The sequence below is a fragment of the Neopsephotus bourkii genome, unplaced genomic scaffold, assembly GCF_033783945.1.
Source record: "Neopsephotus bourkii isolate Nb327-2 ecotype Australia unplaced genomic scaffold, CSIRO-AGI_Nbou_v1 NB_989, whole genome shotgun sequence".
Lineage (NCBI taxonomy): Eukaryota > Metazoa > Chordata > Aves > Psittaciformes > Psittacidae > Neopsephotus > Neopsephotus bourkii.
The window spans coordinates 550,973-564,955 of NW_026901481.1; positions in this window are offsets into that span (position 1 = coordinate 550,973).

Sequence of the window (13,983 nt, forward strand, 5' to 3'; positions counted from 1 at the left end):
CATTGGAGGATTTACGCTTCTTAGGGCAGGAAGGACACTAGGAAATGGAAGTCTGGAGAAAGACATTGGCAAGCATAGGGATCAGCAGACACTTTCATTCCTTGGGCTTCGGGATTCAACAGGACAATGGTACTGCAGAGTAGGGTCACCTTGAAGCTGACACCACAGGAGCCGCCACATGCAGAACCTCATGGAGCAGTGCAGTTACTTCATCAGACATCAATGAGACCCAGGTTCAAGAAAATGGTGTTGCCGTTGCCATTGCTCCCAGCTCCACTGCATGCATTCACACACCTCCCGGCGTTCTGGGACACATCAGTAGTGCCCAGGTTCAAGAAATTGGTGTTGCCATTGCTCCCAGATCCACTGCATGCATTCACGCACCTCCCGCGGTTCTGGGACACATCAATAGTGCCCAGGTTCAAGTAAAGGGTGTTGCCCCTGCTCACATCCTTGAAGTAGGGATCTACACACCTGGCATTCTGGAACATGTCAAGATTGCCCTGGTTGAAGTAAATGGGGTTGCCCTGAGGGTTCCCTCCACTGCTATAGGGAAATACAACTGGAGCTACAAGAGGGGTGTTAGCCAGATTTCTCATAGCATCCACATATTTTCCTAAGAGAGTACTCCCCAGCTGGGTGTTGGGAGATAGAAAGCAGGGCTGTCTCAGTTCGCAACCGTTTCGGAAACTCATCTCTGAGGAATGGGTATTATCTGAAATAAGGAAAGGAATATATATTGAGGAAAACAAAGACATTCAGCTTTCACAAGGTGTTTTCTACCTCTCATTTAATCAGGCTTTTTCCAGGTGAATCCTGAACAATATCCTGGAAAACAGCCTGAAATCCATAGCAAAGCATCAAGCCTACAAAAAAGCACTTAGACATTGAGCTACTGGCTGCACGTGCATTTCAAACAACTTCTTTTCCAAAGAAGTGTGGTGATGTCTGAGCTCAAGTAGATTATATGGAAGGGTCTGAAATCACGGCATTACTCACACATCCACAGAGTCCTTAGGAGAGGGATTAGCTCTATGACATGGAATTTGGGAAGCCAAATTCCACACAAACAAGAGACTACTAGGTTTGTGACAGCACCTTGTCCACACGCAGATGCTCCGCTAGAGGACAGGAAGGGAGGCATCGTGACAAAAAATGGCCACAACGAAAGGAGCTGATGCTTACAGTGCAGCAGCTTTCCCACCTCTCCCACAGAAGTCCTTCATCCTCTTCTCATCCACATTTCCAACCAGCCATTGCTTACCCTTGCAGCCTGCAAGATCCACTTCTTCTCTTCCCTCCCAATTTTTATTTTTTTTGCAGTCCTAAGCCTTGACTCTCCATCTTTCTCAACCCCAATAATTTCATGGCTGAAACTGAGTAGATTGTCCTGGGAAAAGAGGGAGCTTAATTCCCTTACAGCTACACTGAGACACATCCTCCTGGAGAAGGCAAGCAATTGCAAAGCACAAAGCAAATAAAAACTGGTAGAACTTGGAATGAATATCAATCTACCCCAGGCTCTGCTGCTCGAAAGTAGCATACACAAATTTGATGAGCAGAACCCATGTATCTTCTAAGCTTGCTTCTGCAGGTAGCATTTAGCAATTAAAGAACACCAGCCACTACACTGCTTCCCAGCAAGCCAAGACAGACTTACCCAACACAGCACCAGCAAGTAGCAAAGGAAACCCAAATGGTTTGCAGAACACTACAGAATCCATCCTTTTATATGATTTCAGTGTCCATGTCTCCGGAAGTGAGACACCTCAGAGGTATGGAAATGCATTTTTTAATAATCCAGACCTGCTCAACCTCCAATTCTGAAATAACTGGCTTCCTTATAATTCTTCATGGAATGTGGCCACTGAGGTGTTAAACACCACACTATGACTGCTGCCTGCAAGATTGTACTCCTGATCCACGCATTTCTGCTGGTGCAAGGAGAATAAAGAACTGATGATAAAGCCTGGAAACCATCCCCCTCGGGATTAAACTTCATTTGGATAGAAGGTAATTTGGCGCATTCCAGAGTAAGGTCAAGGGACCTGCACAGCAGATCCAGTTTTGGGGAATTAAAAATGGCAAGATGAATGTTGTCAGACCCACAGAAATGTCATGAACAAGATCTTCCCCAGTGTCTTCAATGCCTTCCCCAACCGAGAAGAAAGAAATGCAGGCTTTGTCAGGTGTTGTGTGGGTTTGGAGAACGCACATCCCAAATGACAGTCAGGTTGAAAGCCCTCTCTATCACGGGACCCAGGAGAAGAACGATTTCAAATGGTGCCCTGAACAACAACAAGGCTTTGAGCAAATTAAACGGCACTTAGTTCACGCAGTAGCCCTGATGCCAGCCCACAACGGCCAAGGTGTGACTAATGCGTTCAATACCGCAGCCGTGGAGAAGGGTCCTGCCTGAATCTTTCCTGGGTCTTCTGGCAAAAAGCACCAGGGAACACTCAAGGCTGACCCTTTGATTTTTAAAGTCAGAGACAAAGGATATGTGAAGCCCGCTCTGCTTCAAATAGGAAAGTGATCCTGGCTTTCTACAAAGGGATTCCAGCTGCTTTGGAAATGATTGGCACTGAAACACAGCTCCTCCTGGCACACACAGGCTGCTCGTGCTGGCCCGGATGTTCAAAGGGAACGTCTCCTGTACACATCATGGAACCAGTACTAGCTGGAGTATGTGTGAGGCAGTGATTATGCAATGAGGCTGAAGAGGAAATCCCAGCCATCCAGAAATGCTGGAAATTATCAGGGACTGGCCAGAGGTCAAACATTTCGGAATGCCGAAAGGGAGGAAGTGACACGTGTTGAAGAAGACCCTGTCTATAATGAACTGTCAGAACGTGAGAAGCAATATGCCTTTTCTACTGATGGGTCCTGCTGTGGGGTGAGAAAGCTTTGGAGATGGAAGAAGACTCTAGGGAGTCCCCTGTGACAAGGTGCAGAAACTGCTGGCCACAAAGATATGAGTGTTAGCTTAAATAGAAATTTTCACAATGTGCGGATGTCATGATTTTTCATGGAAACATCTCAAACTGACATGCATCCCTGTGAAACTTCCCGGAAACGTGCCGCTTCTGGCTGTTCTGTTGCATTTCTGCTAGGAAAAATCCCTCTGTTATCAGCCACGGGTGACTTTTCTTTAGAAGTATCATACATCCTGATTTCTTTCCTCTACCTTAGAGTCCCCTAAGTGAGTTATTGCTTTTTCCTAAGTGCAGTGTCACCTAGCACGGGTTGGCATCAGGGAGTTCATTTTGCTTATGTCTAGCATCCCAGAGAGTCCACTAATCGCATTTTGGTGAGAATGCATTTTCAGAGAAATCAAGGATTCTCCCCAGATTCTCAGCACGCTGAGGCCTTCCCAGCTCACTCTCTTGCATGTTGGTGCATTTCAGTCTTAAAGCCTGCATCCCCGAAGGACTCGACTTTTCCTGCTCATCAGTCCCTTCCAGAACAACTCGGGGAAAGTGTGAGAGTGTGATCCAGCTATGTGGGAGGTTCCACGTGGGGCAGGTCTCCAGGCTGATTGTCCATCCCTCCCCTTTGGAAACCTTTGCATAGCTGAGATGCCAGGAGGCTGAATGTAGAAGGCTATAAGGATCCAATGAAAAGAAGGAGATTGGTTACTTCGAACACTAGGGACTAGTTGATCGAGTGATGAGATGGCTCCTTCCAGGGCTGAAAGGAACCCAAATATGGCACTAGGCACCTCTTTCCTCTTTACTCCTGAAGGTGAGTGCTTCATGAAGAATGAAGCTTCTAAGAAGCACTTTGGGAAATGCTCTTTTCTTTCCGACTCCTTTCAAAAGCATGGCAGAGCAGTGCTTCCTTGTGCCATACAGCATCCCCTCTCACAGCACTCACATGGCATATCCCACAGGAGTTCAAGTCTCCCCAACGCTATTGCCTTACACCTTCCCATAACTTCAACCACAAGCTACCAGCTCACAGACACCAGGGATTTAGGAAGATATTCAAACAGAAAGGGTGTGTTTGCGGGAACGCCACAGTGAGGGAAACACTTGCAGACAGCTGATGCCAAGCACACTTTTTTATTATTGCTTCTCAGAAGAAAAGGAACAAGATGGCAAGGAAGAAGAGATGGGCAAATTCCTCCAGCCACATCAGTACAAAGAGCAATTAGAGAATACCTCTCCCAGGCAATATCCTGGGGCACAAAGTCACTTAGGCACAAGTTACAAGGAAAGGCATTGTTCTTCGATTGAATACAGCAGAAATTATGCAGAGCACGAGAAGAAACCATTGGAGGATTTACGCTTCTTAGGGCAGGAAGGACACTAGGAAATGGAAGTCTGGAGAAAGACATTGGCAAGCATAGGGATCAGCAGACACTTTCATTCCTTGGGCTTCGGGATTCAACAGGACAATGGTACTGCAGAGTAGGGTCACCTTGAAGCTGACACCACAGGAGCCGCCACATGCAGAACCTCATGGAGCAGTGCAGTTACTTCATCAGACATCAATGAGACCCAGGTTCAAGAAAATGGTGTTGCCGTTGCCATTGCTCCCAGCTCCACTGCATGCATTCACACACCTCCCGGCGTTCTGGGACACATCAGTAGTGCCCAGGTTCAAGAAATTGGTGTTGCCATTGCTCCCAGATCCACTGCATGCATTCACGCACCTCCCGCGGTTCTGGGACACATCAATAGTGCCCAGGTTCAAGTAAAGGGTGTTGCCCCTGCTCACATCCTTGAAGTAGGGATCTACACACCTGGCATTCTGGAACATGTCAAGATTGCCCTGGTTGAAGTAAATGGGGTTGCCCTGAGGGTTCCCTCCACTGCTATAGGGAAATACAACTGGAGCTACAAGAGGGGTGTTAGCCAGATTTCTCATAGCATCCACATAATTTCCTAAGAGAGTACTCCCCAGCTGGGTGTTGGGAGATAGAAAGCAGGGCTGTCTCAGTTCGCAACCGTTTCGGAAACTCATCTCTGAGGAATGGGTATTATCTGAAATAAGGAAAGGAATATATATTGAGGAAAACAAAGACATTCAGCTTTCACAAGGTGTTTTCTACCTCTCATTTAATCAGGCTTTTTCCAGGTGAATCCTGAACAATATCCTGGAAAACAGCCTGAAATCCATAGCAAAGCATCAAGCCTACAAAAAAGCACTTAGACATTGAGCTACTGGCTGCACGTGCATTTCAAACAACTTCTTTTCCAAAGAAGTGTGGTGATGTCTGAGCTCAAGTAGATTATATGGAAGGGTCTGAAATCACGGCATTACTCACACATCCACAGAGTCCTTAGGAGAGGGATTAGCTCTATGACATGGAATTTGGGAAGCCAAATTCCACACAAACAAGAGACTACTAGGTTTGTGACAGCACCTTGTCCACACGCAGATGCTCCGCTAGAGGACAGGAAGGGAGGCATCGTGACAAAAAATGGCCACAACGAAAGGAGCTGATGCTTACAGTGCAGCAGCTTTCCCACCTCTCCCACAGAAGTCCTTCATCCTCTTCTCATCCACATTTCCAACCAGCCATTGCTTACCCTTGCAGCTTGCAAGATCCACTTCTTCTCTTCCCTCCCACCTTTTTTCCTTTGCAGTCCTAAGCCTTGACTCTCCATCTTTCTCAACCCCAATAATTTCATGGCTGAAACTGAGTAGATTGTCCCGGGAAAAGAGAGAGCTTAATTCCCTTACAGCTACACTGAGACACATCTTCATGGAGAAGGCAAGCAATTGCAAAGCACACAGCAAATAAAAACTGGTAGAACTTGGAATGAATATCGATCTACCCCAGGCTCTGCTGCTCGAAAGTAGCATACACAAATTTGATGAGCAGAACCCATGTATCTTCTAAGCTTGCTTCTGCAGGTAGCATTTAGCAATTAGAGAACACCAACCCCTACACCGCTTCCCAGCAAGCCAAGACAGACTTACCCAAAACACAGCACCAGCAAGTAGCAAAGGAAACCCAAATGGTTTGCAGAACACTACCGAATCCATCCTTTTATATGATTTCAGTGTCCGTGTCTCCGGAAGTGAGACACCTCAGAGGTATGGAAATGCATTTTTTAATAATCCAGACCTGCTCAACCTCCAATTCTGAAATTACTGGCTTCCTTATAATTCTTCATGGAATGTGGCCACTGAGGTGTTAAACACCACACTATGACTGCTGCCTGCAAGATTGTACTCCTGATCCACGCATTTCTGCTGGTGCAAGGAGAACAAAGAACTGATGATAAAGCCTGGAAACCATCCCCCTCGGGATTAAACTTCATTTGGATAGAAGGTAATTTGGCGCATTCCAGAGTAAGGTCAAGGGACCTGCACAGCAGATCCAGTTTTGGGGAATTAAAAATGGCAAGATGAATGTTGTCAGACCCACAGAAATGTCATGAACAAGATCTTCCCCAGTGTCTTCAATGCCTTCCCCAACCGAGAAGAAAGAAATGCAGGCTTTGTCAGGTGTTGTGTGGTTTTGGAGAACGCACATCCCAAATGACAGTCGGATTGAAAGCCCTCTCTATCACGGGACCCAGGAGAAGAACGATTTCAAATGGTGCCCTGAGCAACAACAAGGCTTTGAGCAAATTAAACGGCACTTAGTTCACGCAGTAGCCCTGATGCCAGCCCACAACGGCCAAGGTGTGACTAATGCGTTCAATACCGCAGCCGTGGAGAAGGGTCCTGCCTGAATCTTTCCTGGGTCTTCTGGCAAAAAGCACCAGGGGACACTCAAGGCTGACCCTTTGATTTTTAAAGTCAGAGACAAAGGATATGTGAAGCCCGCTCTGCTTCAAATAGGAAAGTGATCCTGGCTTTCTACAAAGGGATTCCAGCTGCTTTGGAAATGATTGGCACTGAAACACAGCTCCTCCTGGCACACACAGGCTGCTCGTGCTGGCCCGGGTGTTCAAAGGGAACTTCTCCTGTACACATCATGGAACCAGTACTAGCTGGAGTATGTGTGAGGCAGTGATTATGCAATGAGGCTGAAGAGGAAATCCCAGCCATCCAGAAATGCTGGAAATTATCAGGGACTGGCCAGAGGTCAAACATTTCGGAATGCCGAAAGGGAGGAAGTGACACGTGTTGAAGAAGACCCTGTCTATAATGAACTGTCAGAATGTGAGAAGCAATATGCCTTTTCTACTGATGGGTCCTGCTGTGGGGTGAGAAAGCTTTGGAGATGGAAGACGGCTCTAGGGAGTCCCCTGTGACAAGGTGCAGAAACTGCTGGCCACCAAGGTGTGAGTGTTAGCTTAAATAGAAATTTTCACAATGTGCGGATGTCATGATTTTTCATGGAAACATCTCAAACTGACATGCATCCCTGTGAAACTTTCTGGAAACGTGCCGCTTCTGGCTGTTCTGTTGGATTTCTGCTAGGAAAAATCCCTCTGTTATCAGCAACGGGTGACTTTTCTTTAGAAGTATCATACATCCTGATTTCTTTCCTCTACCTTCGAGTCCCCTAAGTGAGTTATTTGCTTTTTCCTAAGTGCAGTGTCACCTAGCACGGGTGGGCATCAGGGAGTTCATTTTGCTTATGTCTAGCATCCCAGAGAGTCCACTAATCGCATTTTGGTGAGAATGCATTTTCAGAGAAATCAAGGATTCTCCCCAGATTCTCAGCACGCTGAGGCCTTCCCAGTGCACTCTCTTGCATGTTGGTGCATTTCAGTCTTAAAGCCTGCATCCCCGAAGGACTCGACTTTTCCTGCTCATCGGTCCCTTCCAGAACAACTCGGGGAAAGTGTGAGGGTGTGATCCAGCTATGTGGGAGGTTCCACGTGGGGCAGGTCTCCAGGCTGATTGTCCATCCCTCCCCTTTGGAAACCTTTGCATAGCTGAGATGCCAGGAGGCTGAATGTAGAAGGCTATAAGCATCCAATGAAAAGAAGGAGATTGGTTACTTCGAACACTAGGGACTAGTTGATCGAGTGATGAGATGGTTCCTTCCAGGGCTGAAAGGAACCCAAATATGGCACTAGGCACCTCTTTCCTCTTTACTCCTGAAGGTGAGTGCTTCATGAAGAATGAAGCTTCTAAAAAGCACTTTGGGAAATGCTCTTTTCTTTCCGACTCCTTTCAAAAGCATGGCAGAGCAGTGCTTCCTTGTGCCATACAGCATCCCCTCTCACAGCACTCACATGGCATATCCCACAGGAGTTCAAGTCTCCCCAACGCTATTGCCTTACACCTTCCCATAACTTCAACCACAAGCTACCAGCTCACAGACACCAGGGATTTAGGAAGATATTCAAACAGAAAGGGTGTGTTTGCGGGAACGCCACAGTGAGGGAAACACTTGCAGACAGCTGATGCCAAGCACACTTTTTTATTATTGCTTCTCAGAAGAAAAGGAACAAGATGGCAAGGAAGAAGAGATGGGCAAATTCCTCCAGCCACATCAGTACAAAGAGCAATTAGAGAATACCTCTCCCAGGCAATATCCTGGGGCACAAAGTCACTTAGGCACAAGTTACAAGGAAAGGCATTGTTCTTCGATTGAATACAGCAGAAATTATGCAGAGCACGAGAAGAAACCATTGGAGGATTTACGCTTCTTAGGGCAGGAAGGACACTAGGAAATGGAAGTCTGGAGAAAGACATTGGCAAGCATAGGGATCAGCAGACACTTTCATTCCTTGGGCTTCGGGATTCAACAGGACAATGGTACTGCAGAGTAGGGTCACCTTGAAGCTGACACCACAGGAGCCGCCACATGCAGAACCTCATGGAGCAGTGCAGTTACTTCATCAGACATCAATGAGACCCAGGTTCAAGAAAATGGTGTTGCCGTTGCCATTGCTCCCAGCTCCACTGCATGCATTCACACACCTCCCGGCGTTCTGGGACACATCAGTAGTGCCCAGGTTCAAGAAATTGGTGTTGCCATTGCTCCCAGATCCACTGCATGCATTCACGCACCTCCCGCGGTTCTGGGACACATCAATAGTGCCCAGGTTCAAGTAAAGGGTGTTGCCCCTGCTCACATCCTTGAAGTAGGGATCTACACACCTGGCATTCTGGAACATGTCAAGATTGCCCTGGTTGAAGTAAATGGGGTTGCCCTGAGGGTTCCCTCCACTGCTATAGGGAAATACAACTGGAGCTACAAGAGGGGTGTTAGCCAGATTTCTCATAGCATCCACATATTTTCCTAAGAGAGTACTCCCCAGCTGGGTGTTGGGAGATAGAAAGCAGGGCTGTCTCAGTTCGCAACCGTTTCGGAAACTCATCTCTGAGGAATGGGTATTATCTGAAATAAGGAAAGGAATATATATTGAGGAAAACAAAGACATTCAGCTTTCACAAGGTGTTTTCTACCTCTCATTTAATCAGGCTTTTTCCAGGTGAATCCTGAACAATATCCTGGAAAACAGCCTGAAATCCATAGCAAAGCATCAAGCCTACAAAAAAGCACTTAGACATTGAGCTACTGGCTGCACGTGCATTTCAAACAACTTCTTTTCCAAAGAAGTGTGGTGATGTCTGAGCTCAAGTAGATTATATGGAAGGGTCTGAAATCACGGCATTACTCACACATCCACAGAGTCCTTAGGAGAGGGATTAGCTCTATGACATGGAATTTGGGAAGCCAAATTCCACACAAACAAGAGACTACTAGGTTTGTGACAGCACCTTGTCCACACGCAGATGCTCCGCTAGAGGACAGGAAGGGAGGCATCGTGACAAAAAATGGCCACAACGAAAGGAGCTGACGCTTACAGTGCAGCAGCTTTCCCACCTCTCCCACAGAAGTCCTTCATCCTCTTCTCATCCACATTTCCAACCAGCCATTGCTTACCCTTGCAGCCTGCAAGATCCACTTCTTCTCTTCCCTCCCAATTTTTATTTTTTTTGCAGTCCTAAGCCTTGACTCTCCATCTTTCTCAACCCCAATAATTTCATGGCTGAAACTGAGTAGATTGTCCTGGGAAAAGAGAGAGCTTAATTCCCTTACAGCTACACTGAGACACATCTTCATGGAGAAGGCAAGCAATTGCAAAGCACAAAGCAAATAAAAACTGGTAGAACTTGGAATGAATATCAATCTACCCCAGGCTCTGCTGCTCGAAAGTAGCATACACAAATTTGATGAGCAGAACCCATGTATCTTCTAAGCTTGCTTCTGCAGGTAGCATTTAGCAATTAGAGAACACCAACCCCTACACCGCTTCCCAGCAAGCCAAGACAGACTTACCCAAAACACAGCACCAGCAAGTAGCAAAGGAAACCCAAATGGTTTGCAGAACACTACCGAATCCATCCTTTTATATGATTTCAGTGTCCGTGTCTCCGGAAGTGAGACACCTCAGAGGTATGGAAATGCATTTTTTAATAATCCAGACCTGCTCAACCTCCAGTTCTGAAATTACTGGCTTCCTTATAATTCTTCATGGAATGTGGCCACTGAGGTGTTAAACACCACACTATGACTGCTGCCTGCAAGATTGTACTCCTGATCCACGCATTTCTGCTGGTGCAAGGAGAATAAAGAACTGATGATAAAGCCTGGAAACCATCCCCCTCGGGATTAAACTTCATTTGGATAGAAGGTAATTTGGCGCATTCCAGAGTAAGGTCAAGGGACCTGCACAGCAGATCCAGTTTTGGGGAATTAAAAATGGCAAGATGAATGTTGTCAGACCCACAGAAATGTCATGAACAAGATCTTCCCCAGTGTCTTCAATGCCTTCCCCAACCGAGAAGAAAGAAATGCAGGCTTTGTCAGGTGTTGTGTGGGTTTGGAGAACGCACATCCCAAATGACAGTCAGGTTGAAAGCCCTCTCTATCACGGGACCCAGGAGAAGAACGATTTCAAATGGTGCCCTGAGCAACAACAAGGCTTTGAGCAAATTAAACGGCACTTAGTTCACGCAGTAGCCCTGATGCCAGCCCACAACGGCCAAGGTGTGACTAATGCGTTCAATACCGCAGCCGTGGAGAAGGGTCCTGCCTGAATCTTTCCTGGGTCTTCTGGCAAAAAGCACCAGGGAACACTCAAGGCTGACCCTTTGATTTTTAAAGTCAGAGACAAAGGATATGTGAAGCCCGCTCTGCTTCAAATAGGAAAGTGATCCTGGCTTTCTACAAAGGGATTCCAGCTGCTTTGGAAATGATTGGCACTGAAACACAGCTCCTCCTGGCACACACAGGCTGCTCGTGCTGGCCCGGATGTTCAAAGGGAACGTCTCCTGTACACATCATGGAACCAGTACTAGCTGGAGTATGTGTGAGGCAGTGATTATGCAATGAGGCTGAAGAGGAAATCCCAGCCATCCAGAAATGCTGGAAATTATCAGGGACTGGCCAGAGGTCAAACATTTCGGAATGCCGAAAGGGAGGAAGTGACACGTGTTGAAGAAGACCCTGTCTATAATGAACTGTCAGAACGTGAGAAGCAATATGCCTTTTCTACTGATGGGTCCTGCTGTGGGGTGAGAAAGCTTTGGAGATGGAAGAAGACTCTAGGGAGTCCCCTGTGACAAGGTGCAGAAACTGCTGGCCACCAAGGTGTGAGTGTTAGCTTAAATAGAAATTTTCACAATGTGCGGATGTCATGATTTTTCATGGAAACATCTCAAACTGACATGCATCCCTGTGAAACTTCCCGGAAATGTGCCGCTTCTGGCTGTTCTGCTGCATTTCTGCTAGGAAAAATCCCTCTGTTATCAGCCATGGGTGACTTTTCTTTAGGAGTATCATACATCCTGATTTCTTTCCTCTACCTTAGAGTCCCCTAAGTGAGTTATTGCTTTTTCCTAAGTACAGTGTCACCTAGCACTGGTTGGCATCAGGGAGTTCATTTTGCTTATGTCTAGCATCCCAGAGAGTCCACTAATCGCATTTTGGTGAGAATGCATTTTCAGAGAAATCAAGGATTCTCCCCAGATTCTCAGCACGCTGAGGCCTTCCCAGTGCACTCTCTTGCATGTTGGTGCATTTCAGTCTTAAAGCCTGCATCCCCAAAGGACTCGACTTTTCCTGCTCATCAGTCCCTTCCAGAACAACTCGGGGAAAGTGTGAGGGTGTGATCCAGCTATGTGGGAGGTTCCACGTGGGGCAGGTCTCCAGGCTGATTGTCCATCCCTCCCCTTTGGAAACCTTTGCATAGCTGAGATGCCAGGAGGCTGAATGTAGAAGGCTATAAGCATCCAATGAAAAGAAGGAGATTGGTTACTTCGAACACTAGGGACTAGTTGATGGAGTAATGAGATGGTTCCTTCCAGGGCTGAAAGGAACCCAAATATGGCACTAGGCACCTCTTTCCTCTTTACTCCTGAAGGTGAGTGTTTCATGAAGAATGAAGCTTCTAAGAAGCACTTTGGGAAATGCTCTTTTCTTTCCGACTCCTTTCAAAAGCATGGCAGAGCAGTGCTTCCTTGTGCCATACAGCATCCCCTCTCACAGCACTCACATGGCATATCCCACAGGAGTTCAAGTCTCCCCAACGCTATTGCCTTACACCTTCCCATAACTTCAACCACAAGCTACCAGCTCACAGACACCAGGGATTTAGGAAGATATTCAAACAGAACGGGTGTGTTTGCGGGAACACCACAGTGAGGGAAACACTTGCAGACAGCTGATGCCAAGCACACTTTTTTTATTATTGCTTCTCAGAAGAAAAGGAACAAGATGGCAAGGAAGAAGAGATGGGCAAATTCCTCCAACAGCATCAGTACAAAGAGCAATTAGAGAATACCTCTCCCAGGCAATATCCTGGGGCACAAAGTCACTTAGGCACAAGTTACAAGGAAAGTCATTGTCCTTTGACTAAGTACAGCAGAAATTATGCAGAGCACGAGAAGAAACCATTGGAGGAAGGGCATCAGGAAATCGAAGTCTGGAGAAAGATGCTGGCAAGCATAGGGATCAGCAAACTGTTTTCAGTCCTTAGGCTTTGGGGACTCCACAGGACATTGGTACTGCAGAGTAGGGTAACTTTGAGGCTGACAGCTCGGGAGCCACCAACTGCAGAGCCTCATGGAGCAATGCAGTTACTTCATCAGACATTGATGAGACCCAAGTTCAAGAAAATGGTGCTGCCGTTTATCACACCTCCACGGCCCTGGTCAATATTTCTGGGATTCTGGAACACATTAATAGTGCCCAGGTTCAAGAAAATGGTGTTGCCGTTGCCATTGCTCCCAGCTCCACTGCATGCATTCACACACCTCCCGGCATTCTGGGACACATCAATAGTGCCCAAGTTCAAGTAAATGGTGTTGCCATTGCTCCCAGCTCCACTGCATGCATTCACACACCTCCCGGCGTTCTGGGACACATCAATAGTGCCCAGGTTCAAGAAAATGGTGTTGCCATTGCTCCCAGATCCACTGCATGCATTCACGCACCTCCCGGTATTCTGGGACACGTCAATAGTGCCCAGGTTCAAGAAAATGGTGTTGCCTCTGCTCACATCCTTGAAGTAGGGGTCCACACACCTGGTATTCTGGACCGTATCAAGATTGCCCTGGTTGAAGTAAATGGGGTTGCCCTGAGGATTCCCTTCATTTCTATATGAATACAGATATGGAGCCACAAGAGCGGTATTAGCCAGATTTCTTATAGCATCTTCAAATCTTCGTAAGGAAGAACTCCCCAGCTGGGTGTTGGGAGATAGAAAGCAGGGCTGTCTCAGTTCACAACCGTTTTGGAAACTCATCTCTGAGGAATGGGTATTATCTGAAATACGGAAAGGAATATATATTGAGGAAAACAAAGACATTCAGCTTTCGCAAGTTGTTTTCTACCTCTCATTTAACTAGGCTTTTTCCAGGTGAATCCTGAATAATATCCTGAGTAACAGCCTGAAATCCATAGCAAAGCATCAAGCCTACAAAAAAGCACTTAGACATTTAGCTATTGGCTGCACGTACATTTCAAACAACTTCTTTTCCAAAGAAGAAAGAAATGTGGTGCTCTCTGGACTCTGGAGATTATACAGCAGGGTATGAAATCACGGCATTCCT